The following is an 18,128-nucleotide window of genomic DNA, read 5'->3' as shown; positions in this document are numbered from 1 at the left end:
TAGGGAAGCTGAATATATCTTCTATATTCTTACTTAAGTAAGAATATAGAAGATAAATATCAGGAAGGTGGTGTCAAAATGTTCTGGATATTGAGGGGGAAAAAAGCTTGGAATATAATCAATATAATGAGGAAAGAACTGTAAAAGAAATCAAAGCTGATAAATTTGATATGAACACCATGTCTGGAATAATTACTTGGAAAGATTAATGAATGAAATGAGAAGTGACAAAACAGTGGTAGAAAATAGTCAGGAGGAATGAAATCAGGAATACATAATTGAGATTGAAAAAGCCACCAAAATCCTGAAAGGTTTTCGAAAAGACAGCTGGAGTTCATGATACTCAACAGAAATGTTCGTATATAGAGGTATAAAAGTTTTACAGTGGTCGTGCATAATTGAGAATTTCAGATGATTGTGGTAGTTCTTTTGTATTACCCATCTGTCAACAGGGAAATAACAATGAATGTGAGAATTTCAGAGGAATTTCCTATACCCTTCTAAACCATTTCTTTTGATTTCTTTACAAAGTTGAGAAGTCATCTAAACAAATTCTACTTCTAATAAATCCAGAAAGCTGCAGAATTCTCTAACTAACTGAATACAAACTCTGGTAGATTAGTATGAAAATGAGCTCTTAAACTATGAAAATAGGCTAGAACATTGAAAACATCAGAGGCATTCTGAATGGAAAATAAGTAAAACATTTCATTTATATAGGCACAGTTTTTAGTGAACATGTATAACTAAATATGAAAATAGACAAATATAGAAATTGACGTTGGTGTTATGGCACAACATAGGAAGATTAACTGAATAAATTTATGTGAAATAAGAGAGAAATTAATCAAAACACTAAACTACCTGTGTACATCTTCTGAGAAATTGGGAAGTGAGCAGATAGAATCACTGGCAGAACTGTATTAATGAATGGGGATATTAGGAAGGAACCTGACATTAGCTTTCAAACATTTGTGAGCAGAGCTCATCTAAGATGGTATAAGCACTTGAACAGAATGTGAGAGAAAGGTTAGCAAAACACATTTTTTGTTGGGAATGCAGAAAAAGACTATGTTTAGATGAATTGATATAGGAAGAAGTGCCTTAGAACACCAAAATGTGAGATCTGATATTCGAGTTGTTGACAGATAACATTAATTTTGAGAAACTTATAAATAGGAAGTTGATGATAATGATGATGTAATCTCTTTGTGTAGTACCATTATAATATCCTGTTACCTCTCCCTTCCCAAGAGTACATATCAAACATTTGATGATGATATGAGTAGTAGGTAAGCAAGAGCATGAGGACTAGTTTACTTGGAGTGAGATAAATGAGTTGCTAGGCAGTTGATTTTGTCAGTGAAAGAGTAAAGATGGAATATGACCCTTTCTTTTAGTGATCAGCATTCATTTTAGAAATTATGGACTTGACAACCGTGTTATAAATAACTCTTTTAATATTCTGATGTTTCGATCTTCGTATTAAGATCATCATCTGGAGCATATTCAAATATACAGGACAAGCTAAGTTACATTACATACAGTAAGCTAGAGAAACAATGAATTGATCACAAGTTATTCTACTGGCATGACCTCTAGTGAAAAATAAAAAATAATTATTTATAAACTACATCAAGCCAAATTCTATTTCTGATAACATGAATAAACATTCTTTCTTACAGATAGTTTTCTTTCAATAACAATGATGTCCTGCTTTTAACATTACAATTGTTATTTTTGATTTAAGATCCTGGATTTTCTACAGTCCTGTTTATAGTTGCTCTTAGAGAGGAAGGTTCCGTGGGTCGAATATATGCCTTCCATATGTTTGGGATTTTTAGACCATCATTATTGTTCAGATTGGGGTGGTTGGTAATAATCTCACAGGCTTCCTTAAATTTCCATTCATACCATGTTTTGGTGTGATGTAGACAACTAGTACTTTTCCAGTCAATTCTGTGTAAGGTGTTCAGGACATGATCTGAAAGGCCAGTTTCACCATAATTATTATATTTGATGTGTCATTTATGTTCTTTTTGTCTGATAGGAATTGTGCATCCTATTTCTCCTATATATGGTATGTTACAAGCAATAAATACAGTATACTCTAGAGTGGGCCAGCGGAGGAAGTGGGTCTTTGGATGAGTTGAGTAAGCTTTTTAACTTTGCAGGAGGTTTAAAGGTGGCTTTGAATTGTATTTTTGTAGTATTCTGTTTATTTTATCTGATCTCCCTTTAATGTAAGGAATGGTTATAGTTTTATTGTAGTCTGGTTTGTCTTTGTTTTTCATTGAGGTCTTGTAGAGAATTTTGTTAATAACGTTTTGGCTGTACCCATTTTTTTTTAAAGTATTGCTGATAACTTTAAATTCGTCTTTCAATGCCTGTTCACTGGAGCAGATATTCAGAGCCCTGTTTTTTAGAGTATCAATGACGCCCAGTTTTTGTGTTGGTAGGAGTTTATGTGTATATATTGGCCAGTATGTGTCAGTTTCCGATAAACAGTGAAGGAAAGATTGCCAGAAGGAAGACGTGTGACAAGTGTATCTAGAAACAGAAGTGTGTTCTGTTTTTCCTTTCGGATCATGCCCTTGAACACCTTACATAGAATTGACTGGAAAAGCACTAGTTGTCTACATCACACCAAAACATAGTATGAATGCAAATTTAAGGAAGCCTGTGAGATTATTACCAACCACCCCAATCTGAACAATAATGATGGTCTAAAAATCCCAAACATGTGGAAGGCATATATTCGACCAATGGAACTTTCCTCTCTAAGAGCAACTATAAACAGGACTATAGAAAATCCAGGATCCTAAATCAAAAATAACAATTGTAATGCTAAAAGCAGGACATCATTGTTATTGAAAGAAAACTATCTGTAAGAAAGAATGTTTATTTATGTTATCAGAAATAGAATTTAGCTTGATGTAGTTTATAAATAATTCTTTTATCTTTTTTTTTTCACTAGAGGTCATGCCAGTAGAATAACTTGTGTTCAATTCATTGTTTCTCTAGCTTACTGTATGTAATGTAACTTAGCTTGTCCTGTATATTTGTATATGCTCCAGATGATGATCTTAATATGAAGATCGAAATGTTGGGATATTGAAAGAGTTTTTTTTATAACACGGTTGTAAAGTCCATAATTTCTAAAATGAATGGAATATGACAGGTATTTTGTGAATAGTGGTTAGTGTTTGCCTTCCATGATGAGTCTTCAGACTTCATGGAGATGCTTGTGTAATAATAAGCATTATTATTGTTACTATTAAGAGAGACCTCCAAGGAGTCTGGGACTCTTCATGGGAGGCCACATGCAACCTGCACCAACTGTTGTACTTGTTCTTGGATTCATTCGCACTACTTGCACACACATCTAATGACAATCCATTCCAATCATGCACCTCTCTACAGGAGAAAATCTAACTCTCACCTCTTCTTGATGACTTTCATTCTTAACTTCCAAGGATGCCCTCTTGTCCTTTCCCCATACTTCATAAAATGAAACTCAGTTACTGGACATATAATGTTCTAAATAATGGCTTCAGACATGTAAGAGGAAACTAAATAGAATTTATCACTCCTATATATTTCACTCAATATGTCATGAGCTTCATTCAGTGAGAAGGCAGAAGAATTGGTAATATTTAAATTATAAATACAAGAACGAGTTATACAGCATGTGTATGATATCATGTGTCTCAGTCGCAGTTGATGTATGATATATTATAGATGTATAATTATTTAATTAAAAAAAATTACAAACAATTAACAGCATTAGTTAAAGGCTTCACACAATTCAAAAAATAGATTTGAACATACTGTAGTATAGCATCACCTTAGTGTGTCTTCAGTGAACTCTGTCTGGTGTTGATGGCATGAGAAGCAAGGTCTAAACCTTCAGATTCCAAAAATCTTATATAATCTTGATGTTCCTGGATTCTAATCATAGCAAAACATCCAGTCTGTCCGAAGTGGCAAAGATGACAAGAACAAGGTATTTAATAAACGCCAGGCAAGGATAGAGGTTTATTTATTTATTTATTCGTATGGAGTTTCCTCCCTTTAATTTTTAATTTTTAGATGAAACAAGTTTATTGAAGTTAGGAAATCAAATAGTTCTGCTAAATCAAATAGTTCCTAACTTTAATAAACTCATTTCATCAAAAAATCAAGTTTACCTTAGAACTTGAAAGGGAAAGAAAATTACAATTTCTAGACACATTAATAACAAAACAAATGGATGGCAATGTTGATTTAAAGCCGATCCACACTGTCCGTTACTTACATTTTTCTTCATCACACCATATTTCACAAAAGTTGAGTACTATACATACGATGAAAAACAGGGTAGTTTATATCATAAGAGAGATGACACAGTTTTAAAAGATGGATTAGATCTTATCTTCAAAACTTTAACAAACAATGGTTATCCAAAAAAAATTGATAAAAAAAGATTCTTTTCTCCAACCCCACCCAACAGCAAACCTAAGAATCTCACTACAGGTCTTCCATTTCCACTTCTTCCACTTCCTTTTGCTGGCACAGTTTCACAGAAAATTGCAAACCTTCTAAGACCTCATGATATCCAAGTGGCTTTCTCAAACCAATGAAGACAGTTCACAGCTTGTTACGGTCACCTAAGGACAAGATTGCTTTCTATAAACATCCTGGAGTATACAACATTCCCTGCTCTTGTGGTTTAAATTACATAGGAAAACTTCTAGAAGTTTAGCGATAAGACAAAAAGAACACATCAGGGATGTTAACAACAACAACAGAGAAGACAATTCTGGTTTATCTCTCCATTTTTCTAATACCAGTCACAACATTGAATAGGATAAAAGTACTATGCCGTACTTAGAAGAAGATTTTCATACCCACAACATCAAAGAAGCTGCAATAGTGATCTGTTCAAGAGGCAGCCTTAACAGAAACCAAGGGATGATCCTTGGTGACATCTGGAAAACACTCATAAGATCATTCAGCACATCAGAGTTCAACTTTGCAGCCAATTACATAACGCATCTCTATAACAATGACTGCTAATACACACGCTCCATGCATTTGATGTAATGTTTCATTTGAATTTTGATAATATTTAGCATTTGATTATGTTTTAACCTGATAATTTAGCTTGTTTCTGTTCTGTTTTAAGCTGTTTTGTTGTTTTTTATTTGCCCAGATGAAGCCAACAGTCAAGTCGGCGAAACTAGTACGCTATATCTTTGTACAAATCTCCGACCAGTTAAAACCCAATTTTATATGTTTCCTTGTATAATATTCGGTAGTCAAAAATAACATTATCGTATCAGTTATTTTCTTATCGAGTTTTCACTGTATGCATTAAGTTTTTTTTTATTTAATTCTTCAGTAGAACTCAAAAGAACAAATTGTGCTTGCTCAGTACACAAGGCTTTTTGATAATCCATTAATATGCATTGAATCATTTGCCATCATAGCCCTTTTTCTTAATTAATTTATATCATATCAGGTAATATACTTATAATTTTCACTTTCATATTCTTCATTCTCGATTCTTCCAACAACCCTTTTCATTTCCTCTCTCATACTGATCTTATTACTAGTTAGTTCTCTCTTACCTACTAGAATTGCAATCTTTTACTTTTCTTTTCTGTTTTTCAGTTGCATATGTTATTGCATGTCTGATTAGTAGGCTACTAATCAGGTATAAACAGAAAAATAATAGGTGATGAATTTTAAATACTTAGGAATTCAGATTACTACGTACAGAATAACAGATAATGAAGTAAAATATTATGACTGTTTCACATTTACCATTAAACAGTTCAATTACTACAGAAATGAACTCTTTAGAAAATTATGGGAAAAACATTCATCTTAATATTATTATTATATGATCACCTCCATGGAGTCTGAAGACTCAGTGTGGGAGACCCAAACTATCTACATAATCTATCATACCTGTCCTTGAACCATTAACAGACAAAGCACTCACAAATGACTTTGGCAACCTATTCCACTTATTCACAACTCTCCAAGTAGAAAATCTTGTCCTCACACCCCTACTAACCACACTTTTATTCAACTTCCAGGGATGACCCCTTGTTCTGGTCCCTCTGGACAAGTGCTGAAACATTTCCCCTGCACCAGTCTTATTAAACCCTTTAAGCAACTGAAATATTTATTTCTATCATATCCCCTCTTTTTTTCTTGTCAACCAACTTCTGCAATCTACACACCCTCAATCTATCTTCATGGGGAACATTCCACAGACCACTCACCATCTTGATTGCTCGCCCCTGAAGCCGCTCCACTGCTTCCTAATTCTTAGGAAACTCAAGAGACCAGACTTGAGCAGTAATCCAGATATTTGCATATCAAGGCCTTATAAGGAGGAATAACAACTTCCTTATCTCTATTTGTTAATGTGTTCTTCAATAGCCAAGTAATCTTATGGGCTACCTTAGCAATATGTCTTGTAAACTTTAACTCTCTGTCTACCTATAAATCTCTGGTTTCATCTATTTTGTGGAGTACAGTGCCATCAATATGATACATGGCTTGTAATCTATTTATCCCAGAATGCATAATTTTATATTTCTTGACATTAAACTGATACCCATTATCTTTTGCCCACACTGATAGCCTATTTAAATCGTCCTGAAAGGAAATATTCATTTCTTTGCTAATGATTAATTATTACTCTACCTAATTTCACATCATTAGCAAACAACTGAATATTTCTTTTTAGGTTATTTCCTATATCATTTATGTACAAATTAAAAAGCAATGGTCCTGGCACTGAACCTTGCAGCACATCACTAGTTACCTGTTTTTGCTTTGATGCTGCCCCTCCATATACCACTTTTTGATATCTGTTCACCACCCTCCTATCCATTTAATGAGTGTCATATCCATCCCCATTTGTTCTAATTTGCATAACAGAGTTTCATGTTTCCTTCAAATACTTTTGCAAAATCATTGTATAGCCATTTCCTTGATCCAACTCAGCTGTTACTCTATTATAAAAAGTTTGTAAATTATTAAGGCCCTTCACAAAACTATGTTGCCCCTCATGTTGTATCATATTTTTATCTACCACTCTTGAATTTTTTTTGGCTAATTTTTCCAGTACTTTTACCACCATGCCTGAGATACTGATTGGTCCATAATTTGCTACTGCAGTCTTAGAATCTTCCTTATGCAAGGGGATTATTTGGATCTTTTCCCGAGCTGAAACCTAATTTAAAGAGCCTAGTCAGAGGCATTGCCAGTTCCCCTGCACATTCTTGCAGTACCCTAGCTGATATCCCATCTAATCGGACAGCTCTATTTACATTGAGATTCTGCATTATCCTAAGAACTTCCAATTCATTAACCTCTGTTCCCACATTAATGTCTGTCACATAAATTAAAGCAGTAACCTCACTTGGATGAAGTGGTCAATCAGGAACTTTTTATCTGCTTCTGTCACCTCATGACCATCATCACTCATTAAGGTTAATCTTCCATAGTCATTCTTCCCCTTACTTGCCATATAATGAAAGATCTCTTTGGGATTTCCTTTGGCTCAGCTAGATTCTTCTCATAATCTGAGTTTTCCTTCCTTGCCATGCTAATTGCCTTTCTTGTCTGAGCCTTGTACTGTTCATGAATTTTCTGGTCTCCTTTCTCTTTATATACCTTCCACAGCATTTTCTTCTGCTGCTCATGCGTAATGATGCTACTCGTCCATCTGACTCCTATCTGATTAACCCTCCTTACCTTAGGTATGCAATTTAATATTGCTTTCTCTAGATGACCCTTAACTATCTCCCATCCTTACCCTGCAGTGTTTAATGCCAAGGCACAGATTTAAGCTTCCTCATAAGCTTGTCATAATCATCTGCCTTGTCGTTTCACATATTCCTCTTCTTGACAGAACATTCTTCATGTTTTACAATCTCCCAAGGCAACATGTGATGGAGGAAGAATGCATGGTCGCTTTCACTAGTTGGAGGTGCTCACCTTGGTTATGAATAGCTCTTTTGATCGTATGACCAGATCGAGTACTCTCCTACTCCTAGTACCCTCCATCACATGTTGCCTTAAGTAATTATCTCTTAGTAGGTGTATGAATTTTATTTCTTTCCTGCCATGTGATCTTTCTTCCTTCTAGTCTATATCTCCATAGTTGAAGTTTCCCATAATAATCACTCAATATATAACCTATATTCGTTGTACTAATTTGGTGATGCATGTCTTCCAGATCATCCGTGGAACTCCCTGGCCTATAGCAACAACCAACTGTATATTTTGTCTTAGTGGCCTTAATCTCACACCAGTCCTCCCATCCCATCTCCTATTCTTTTCGGCTGCAATTCATCTGCTTTCATCAGTAGTATTCCTTCCCCCATCCTATCTTCTCTGTCTTCCCTGAAAATACTTAACCCTTCACATTCTGTCCCTGTAACTACATCACCTGCTGTTATCCAAGTCTCACTAATGCCTATAACTTTTGGTGACGTTGTACTAACCAATGCCAAAAAACTCCTCCCTCTTGTTTCTGATACTTCTGGCATTAGTATATAGAAACTGCAGCATCCCTTTAGGTCCCCACCCACCTTTACTTCCTGCATTAACTATCCTGTTCGATATTTTGACTCGAGAGACTAGTTTCTACACTTGTTTATTCTTACACACACTCACCTCATGGGTGCCTTCACACAAACTTACTTGCTTCCACCCTAATTGCTTAATTTTTCTCTGAATTTGTGCTTCCTCATGCTTGGTGAACAAAGCTCTTTCTATCACCTAATGCCAAAACCATTTAGATGTAATCCATCAGCATTCTACAAATCCTTCTTTCCATCAAATACACAGATACACAAATCCTACATCATTCCTTCTGCACAATCTATGTATAGATTCATTAGCTCCCAATTGTCTTCTCCTCCATTAGTTTCTATCATAGTATGGTAGGAGTCTTACATTCTTCACCTTCTCTCTCGTTAGTTTTTGCCTTTTCTAACAACTCCTTTACATCCTCCCTCATAGAATACTCCTTGCCTCTCAAATCATTTGTGCCAACCAAGACAATCATTTTCTTCGACTTATCTTTTTGCATCTGGATGGCGTGACTAATATTGTGAATTCTTGCACCCAGGAAAACAATTTTGTAACACTTTCATTAAGTTCTCCCCTGATCACTGAGTGTCTGTACATAATTTTCTTCTTGTTTTTCTTGTTTGTTTGATCAGTCTTTATTATTCCCTCAGACTACCTGCTTCTTTCTCTTTTCAGTCCTGCTAATCTCTTTCTGCTTCTGCAATTTTTCAGTTCTGCACTTTGTCCTTTGAAGGATAACATTTGAGTGCGCTATTTCTTTTATTAATGTTCATTTTGTTCTCCTCTATTTCCACAACCACATGTTCGACATTAATAGCATAATTTTCCATCCTACTGTTGGTACTGTCCACTCTGCTAACATTTGCTGCATTCTTGTCACCTAATAGACATTCACTTTTGAAACACTAAATACACACACTGTCTCTCCAGATTCAATTTCCTTCCACATATTCTCTAATTTTCTCAACAAATATCACATACACTGCACTGCACTGCACAACACAAAACCCTTCAAATTCAAATCGCCCAACAATTTGGAAGTATTGCCACCACTGTTCATCCATGTATTGGTGCCATGCCAACAGTATCATATTTAAACAAAAAAAAAAATGCAAGATTTATTTACAAACTAAATATCTGAGTCAATCACACACCCGTTTAAAACAAAAACTACATTAAGTTTAGCTAATATTATTAACTAAAATAGAAAACGTTACTTATCCTTCAGGAGCGATAAAACCACTCTACACACACACACACACATGCACACACACAATATGCCACCTAATGGTGAATCAGTATCATGCGACTTGCTGGGAAGCAGCAGAAAAAAATCTCTATATCATGTTATTCCATTCTCACTTCATGTAACTGTCCATTCTTTTTTGTGTTTTCACTCTGATGATGTGATAAGATAGATGCTCATCACAAAATATAAGTGGCTTATATTATGCTTAATATTTCTTTGTGTATGTGTATATTTCATGATGTCTATGAGTTATGTTAGTATTAGTATAGATAAAAAAAAAGTTCTTGTGATGTATTGTGCTGTAATTGGCTCAATTCATTTTCTCAGCTAACTGAGTTGTATTCATGTAAAATCATGATTCTTTTCGCTTTGTAATGACTTTGTTATGCAGCATAGTGGTATAGAAGTATAGAGGGTTATTTGTAAGTTGAAATTTTATAGTCTGAAGTGTTTCTTCAGATCTGCAGGATCCACTGTATATTGGTTCTTCATGCATAAGCAGTTTCAAATCCCACAGCACTACAGTATCAACTGTAAGCATTTAGCTAATGAGAAAGAAGTAACCTGCTGATGTGGTTCTTGAATTGCTGGAGATAATAGCCTTTGGAGGGGGGGAAGGACAGTACTTAAGTAGTTTATTCTGAAAGAATAGGTAGATGGAATGGAACAGTGGGGAAAAAAAGTTCAAGGCTGAACTCTATTGATGTTGATCATGAACTGTTTATAAGTTTTACTTTAGAGGAAAGTGGAGTAATGACCACGATCAATTCATTATAACAGCATCTGTGGAAAGCATAAAACAGAAACAGTGCCTCAGAAAAGGATAATCTAATAACCAGACTCCCCCTCTTGATAGTATTAAGCATTTTTTAGGGAGGTTTGATAAAACATGACAAATGTTGAGAACAGTAATTTAAAGTTCAGTGAATTTTGGAGGCATATAACATTAGGAGTTGTACTCATCAAAATTAGTGTTTTTGAATGGAGAAGAACAGAAATTTTTAGAAGCTTATGAGGCTTGGAATGTGATTGAGAAAAAAGTATAAAGCAGTCCAGAAAGGGAAATAGTCAAGATCAGAGATCTGACTATTATTAGATAAGGGTAAGTAAAATGTTCTCTTTCTTATGAAAAAATGAGACAGGACCTTTGTTTTGGCACTGAAGTTATTCTCACTACACTGCAGATGGGGAAGGAGATCAATGTTTTTTTAAGACATCATTAGTCGTGGATCATTGTTGTATTTTAATAAAAAATATAAGGATGGGAAAAATAGAATCTGTTTGGTTTCTTCTAAACAATTCATTATAATTATTTTGGTTAATTTATTAATCTCAGATACAGTGGCTATGTCATGCATAAAACTTCATCTTTGCTTCTTTCTTTTCACATTTCCTTCTGTTATGGCAAACACCTGTTTTCTCATTTTAAAAAATAGTATAGGTTAATGAGGGAGGGGATTGATAGGAGGTTAAGACTGCATCTGCTTCTGTTGCATGAACACAATATATCATAGTATAATTCAATACCTTTAAGTTAACTATTTTCATATTTTCTATAGAAAATATGAAAATATGTATAATAATAATAGTGAAAACTTTATGGGATATATTTATATTAAATAATTAAGCATGACTATTATTTATCCAAAATGATACAAGTTCCTCGAGCACTGCTGAATGCCATTTCTGTTTAGGTCTTGTTTGCAATCCATCTCATTCAGGACCTATCTTCTTTCCTAACACCTTCGGGATCATTCAACATAATCTTGTTGACCAACCAAATGTCCTGCATTCTGACAATGTGGCTGAACCAGCATAGCCTTTTCCTTACATAAGATAGTGCTTAATGGTGGCTGACCACATTTCTGATGTATCTCATCATTATCCACAAAGTCAAACCATCTCACTCTTGAAATACTCCTTAAAAAGCATCAATTCTCCGATTATCACTCTTACATGATGCCCATGTCTCAGCTTCATAACACAAAATACAGAGAACCAAACTATTGCAGATTTTAAGTTTTGTTTTTGTTGATAATCTGCTGTCTTTCCATAATCTTTTGAACACTCTTAAAGCTATCTCTAATCGTCTCCCCACTACATTTCTCATTTCACTCAGCTACCAAGACAATTGAACTTGGAAGACTTGCTCTAAAGTACATTCTTTAAAGAAGACAAAGGTCTCATTTTATTATCTTGATTTTCTCACTTTCGGGGGGGACCCTGTAATCTCTAGAGAGCATTTCCTCTTGGGGACAGATAGGGGATCCCCTATCTGGTGGGGTGGTCCGAATGTATTGAATGAGGATTCATTGATCAACAGAGCCACAAGGGGCAATCATCTTGATTGTAAGAGAATTGGCACTCCCATGGTCCTCTAGCTAGAGCTATCCTCTACTTTGAGGAAGATCCACCTAATCATTCCTATCAGGCCTTATCAGTTCAACTCTTATAAGTCAACAATAGTTATATGAAGAAAGAATTAACCAATGTTTAGATAAAATGAAATGAAGAAATAGAAATAGAATGGCTTAATATAAAAATGATACTAAATACAGTAGCAAATGAAAGCTTAGGAAAGACCAAAACATTTTCAATAAAAAGAAAAAACTGAAAATATGGATGATACAATCAAAAAAAGAAGCATATTATAAATGGTTAAGCATTAAAAGATTAGAAGATGAAATAGAATGTAAAAGAATAAGAGCCATAGCTAAAAGAGAAGTCAGAAAAGGACATAGAGAATCATAGAACAAATTTGTGTCTAATTTAGAACATGGTTTATATAAAATAAACCTAATGTATATAAGATTTTGAAACATTTAAGTACAGATACTAAAGAAAACATAAAATTAAACACCAAATTGAAATTAGAAGAATTTCTATAGAGAATTGTGGACAGATAAGTATTTTAAAAAAGATAACTGGCAAACATTTAATGAAAATGAAAGGAAATATCTAAAAAAGAATTAGAAATCAGCCTGAAGAAACAAGAAATGGAATATCACCTGGTGAAGATAAGTTACATTCAGAAGTATATAAACGTGCATGAATAAGGTTCAAAGAAAGACTCTTATTATTCTTAAATAAAATGTATTCAACAAGTAACCCACTGATAGAATGAAAAAAAGCAATTTTGATCCCTATCTTTAAAAAAGGTACTAGAGATGACCTTAAAAATTATAGAGGTATGAATATTCTAAATTCCTGTTATAAAATATATAGCAGAATTTTAAATAACAAACTAATAAATATTCTGAAATCTTTATTTTAGAAGTACAGAATGGATTTAGAAAAGGACAATCATGTATAGACATGGCCTTTAGCCAAAAAGTAATAATAGAGAAAATAATGGAATACAATTTGACTTTGAAAAAGCATTTGACAAAGTTAAAAGAAGCATTTTATTTAATATATTAAAAGAAAGACAAATACCAAATATTTAAAAAAGCTATCATAAGTATATATGAAAATAATCAAATACAAATAAGATTAAATTATGTACTATCATGTACGAGAGAAATAAACCAAGGAGTCTGACAGGGATGTCCCCTTTCAGCAACTCTTTTTAATATTTATCTAAATGAAATAATAATAAAATGGAATAAAAATTTCCATCAAGGTATTAAACTTTCTCCTACTGTGATCTTAAACACTTTCCTTTTTGCTGATGACCAAATAATAATTACATTATTCTGAAGATAACTTACAGAAAGATATCTTAGATTCAAATATTATTATTATTATTATTATTATTATTATCTAGGCTCTATGGAGTCAAAAGACTCATAGTGGGAGGTTGATTTTAGGAAGCACAAAGTTTATCATACCACTCCTTGAACCCATTGATCATTGCCACTCCAACCACTCTCTCAGGCAATGCATACCAAGGTTCAACCACCCTCCATGCAAAATAACCACTCCTCACTCTCTTGTGCACAGCCTCCTTTCGTAATTTCCAGGGATGGCCCCTTGTCATCGCACCTTCCTGCCGTTCCACCAAGTGAAAGAACTCTCCAATGTCCACCCTGTAATTGCCTCTCAACAGTTTAAAAGTCTCGATCATATCGCCTCTCCTTCTTCTATCCACCAAACCCTGCAGTTCACATTCCCTCAGTCGATCCTCATAAATCATATTGTACAGTCCTGAAACCATCTTTATTCTCTGCCTCTGTACCCTTTCCACAGTCAATTTATCCCCTTCAAATCCTGGGGACCAAATCTGAGAACAGTAGTCTAAATGCAGTCTGATCAGGGTCTTATACAACAGAATGATAACTTTTTTATCTCTGCAGGTCAGCGTCCTTCTCAGTATTGCAGCAATCCTGTGAGTTACCCTCACCACCTTTGCAATATGTTACCTGAATTTCAATTTTCTATCAATCATCACCTCCAGTACAGTGCCTCCAATTGAGTATGCATCCTCCCATCGATGGATCCCAAACCTCAAGACTTTACATTTTGCTGCATTGAACCGATCCCCATTCATTTGCCAATCTGTCTAGTTTATTCAAATCCTCTTGCAGGGATGCCACATCTGTACTATTACTGATAACCCTTCCCAGCTTCATATCATCTGCAAACAACTGAATGTCCCCTTGCAATCCATTGACAATATCATTCATATAAAGGTTGAACAATACAGGTCCCAGTACTGAGCCCTGTGGAATCCCACTTGTAATCTTCTGCTTCCTTGATATTGTCCCACCATACACAACTCTCTGATACCTATCAGTCAGCCAATCCTGAATCCATTTGACTAACCCAACATTTAAACCCATGTGCTGCAACTTAAATATCAGCTTATCATGTGGCACCCTGTCAAATGCCTTTGAAAAATCCAAAAAAATGGCAGTATATGCCTTTCCCTCATCAACTGCTCTTGTCACTTTATAATAAAAGGCAATCATATTACTAAAGCAAGAGCACCCCTTAACAAATCCATGTTGATTCTCACAGATAACATTACCCTCATGTGCCCAACGCTGTATATAGTCCCTCACTAATTTCTCCAAGACCTTAACAACTACTGATGAGACACAAACAGGCCTATAATTAGACACTTTCAGTCTGCTACCTCCCTTATGCAGCGGCACTTTCTTACCTTCCTTCCATTCTCTGGGTACCTTTCCCGCAGCCAGAATTTTATTGAAAAGCCAGGTCAACGGAGCTGTCAGTTCTTTAGCACATTCTCTCAAAACCCGTGGTGAAATACCATCCAGTCCAACAGCTTTACTGATATCCAGAGTACTCAGTATTTGGAACACACTCTCCTCTTGCGCCTCTAAACTCTGAACCTGCCCTATCCCTCTATTATTACAACCTCCTCCAGGGATGAAATACTCCAATAAAGTGCTCATTGAACAACTCCACTATGTCCTCTGAATCAGTCACTCTATTCCCATTTTTATCCCGCAATGTCATTCTTCCACAATTGTTTCTTTGCCTACTGGCCACATAGCTAAAAAATTCCTTATGATTTTCTTTGGATCTTAATGCCAATCCCTTCTCATATTCCAGTTTTGCCTTCCTTACCATATTAGTCGCTGTCGTGGCCTTATCTTGGATTACAGCTTACTATTGCTGCCAACAAATATTCCTTCACAATTTCCCAAGCACTAACGTTATCCTGAGCCTTCCAATTCTGCACTCCATGGAACTTCCCCAAGTTGATATCTAAGGCTATTATAATCACCTGCCTTATAATTCCAAATATGTTCCCTTTTCTTTGATACTCCTGCATGTCTATTCACCTTCCAAGTCAAAACCATATGGTCACTTTCTCCGACTGGTGGGAGAGATGTGATCTCACTTATTATCAGCTTTTCTGATGGTATGATCAAATCCAAAACTCTTGAACCTCTTGTTCCCTTTATTACATGCTGCCAAAGACGTTTGTCCCTCAAGAAATCCAGAAATTCTATCCCCTTCTTACTACTTGCATTTTCCTCTTCCCAGCTTAAACTGTTGTAGTTAAAATCTCCCATAACAATCATTCTTCTTGCACTTGCCAAGCTCAACTGCCTGAACATCTCCTGGTCCCCACCCTCTGTGCTCCTTGGTTTATAGCAACACCCCACTAAATATCCTGTCTTGGCCACTTCTACCTCAGACCATATGTTTTCAAAACCATTTGTGTCACTGCCTTCCAAAGCCTCCACTCTTAGAGGACATAAGTCATCACTTATCAAATGAGATAGTAAAAGACTATGGCATGATAATATCAACAGAAAAATCAAAAATAATGGCCTTTAAAGGACAAGATCCAGTAAGACCTAAAATAGTAATAGATAACAAGAATTTAGAACAGGTGAATTTATTTAACTACCTAGGAAGTATGATTACATATGAAAATGAAAAAGATATAAACCTAAAAATTGCAGAATATTTAAAAATACCAGGTGTAATTAACTATATTTAAACCTAACCTAGTTCAAAAACAAACCAAGCTAAAAGTATACAATACTTAGCCCTACCACTCCTATTGTATGGAAGTGAAATCTGGACAATAAAACAAAAAGACAAAGATTAATAACAGCTGAAATTAAGTTTATGAGAAAAACTGCAAAAGTATACTGTATTCGATCAAAAGAAATGAAGAAATTATGAAAGAATTAAACCAGGAATCAGTAATAGCAAAAATCAATCAAAAAATATAAACATAAATGGGTGATATACATTGAAAGAATGAAAACAGAAAGATTACCAAAACAAGCCTTAAATTACAAACCATTAGGAAAAAGAAAACCAGGATGTCCTGTTAAGAGATTCAACGATGACTTCTAAGTCTGGAACAGGCCTCTGTAGGGGCCTAAATCCTTGACAAGCATGATGATGATGATGATCAAATTCCTCATTTGCAGCAATAAAGGAATTCTTTTCTTCCACATTATTTGTGAATAAAGCCAAATTATCAGCATAACCAAGATCAGATATTGTAATGTTCTTAGACTACTTTAATCCACAATTCTTCCATTGCAAAGTGACGAGAGCAGTTTGAGGGAAAGGCTTACACTACCATTTTTGGGGGGGGGGGGCAGATTTTGCAAAGGCATTTGATAGGGTGCTACATGATAAGCTGATATTTAAGTTGCAGCACATGGGTTTAGATGTTGGGTTAGTCAACTGGATTCAGGATTAACTGTCTGATAGGTATCAGAGAGTTGTGTATTTTGGGACAATATCAAGGAGGCAGAAGGTTACAAGTAGGGTCCCACAGAGCTCAGTACTGGAACCTGTATTGTTTAACCTTTATATCAATGACATTGTCAATGGATTGCAGGGCAATATTCAGTTGTTTGCAGATGATGTGAAGCTGGGAAGGGTTTATTAGTAATAGTACAGATGTGGCAGCCCTGCAAGAAGATTTGAATAAACTAGATAGATGGGCAAATGAATGGCGATGTCAGTTTAATGCAGCAAAATGTAAGGTCTCAAAGTTTGGATACATCGATGGGAGGCTGCATTCTCGATTGGAGGAGGTAGGGGACACACGAGATCTGAGGGTGATGATTGATAGAAAACTGAAATTCAGGGAACATATTGCAAAGGTGGTGATGTTAACCCACAGGATTGCTCCAATACTGAGAAGGATGCTGACTTGCAGAGATAAAATATCGTTCCATTGTATAAGATCCTGATCAGACCACACTTGGACTATTGTTCTCAGATTTGGTCCTCGAGATTTGAAGGGGATAAATTGACTGTGGAAAGGGTACAGATGCAGATAACAAAGATGGTTTCAGGACTGTACAACATTAGTTATGAGGATCGGCTGAGGGAATGTGGACTGCAGAGTTTGGTAGAGAGAAGAAGGAGAGGTGATATGATAGAGACTTTTAAACTGTTGAGAGGTAGTTACAGGGTTGACACCTGGGAGTTCTTTTGCTTGGTGGAACTGCGGGAAGGGGCGATGATGAGGCCATCTCTGGAAGTTAAGAAAGGAAGCTGTGAGAAAGAGGGTGAAGAATGGTTTCTTTGCATGGAGGGTGGTTGAACCATGGAATGCATTGCCTGATAGAGTGATGAGAGCAAGAACAGTCAGTGAGTTCAAGGAGTAGTATGATAGACTTTGTGTTTCCTAGGAAGGACCTCCCACAATGAGTCTTTGGACTCCATGGAGGCCTGAATAATAATAATAATTGCAACACAAAATAAAAAATGACAGGACACATTCCTATTTTAGTCCATTCACTATGTGCTATAAGTGCTGTCTAAAACTCATATGTATATAAAACAGAGATTGAGAAAGATGTTTAAAGCTGTGTACCAATGTATA

The 18,128-nt window shown here is 35.4% G+C and overlaps 1 protein-coding gene across 2 annotated transcripts in view; it reads left to right on the top strand.

Annotated features, from left to right (window-relative positions):
• LOC150104393 (trafficking protein particle complex subunit 3-like) overlaps positions 1–18,128 on the top strand; it is a 62,175-nt gene that overhangs the window by 22,281 nt on the left and 21,766 nt on the right. The window lies entirely within an intron of this gene.

Source organism: Typopeltis vanoorti, chromosome 8 (assembly GCF_054136105.1).
Source record: "Typopeltis vanoorti isolate ZY-2024b chromosome 8, IOZ_Tvanoo_1.0, whole genome shotgun sequence".
Classification (NCBI taxonomy): Eukaryota; Metazoa; Arthropoda; class Arachnida; order Uropygi; family Thelyphonidae; genus Typopeltis; species Typopeltis vanoorti.
Note: the sequence above shows the minus strand (reverse complement) of the source record. Positions and strands in the feature narration are given on the sequence as shown.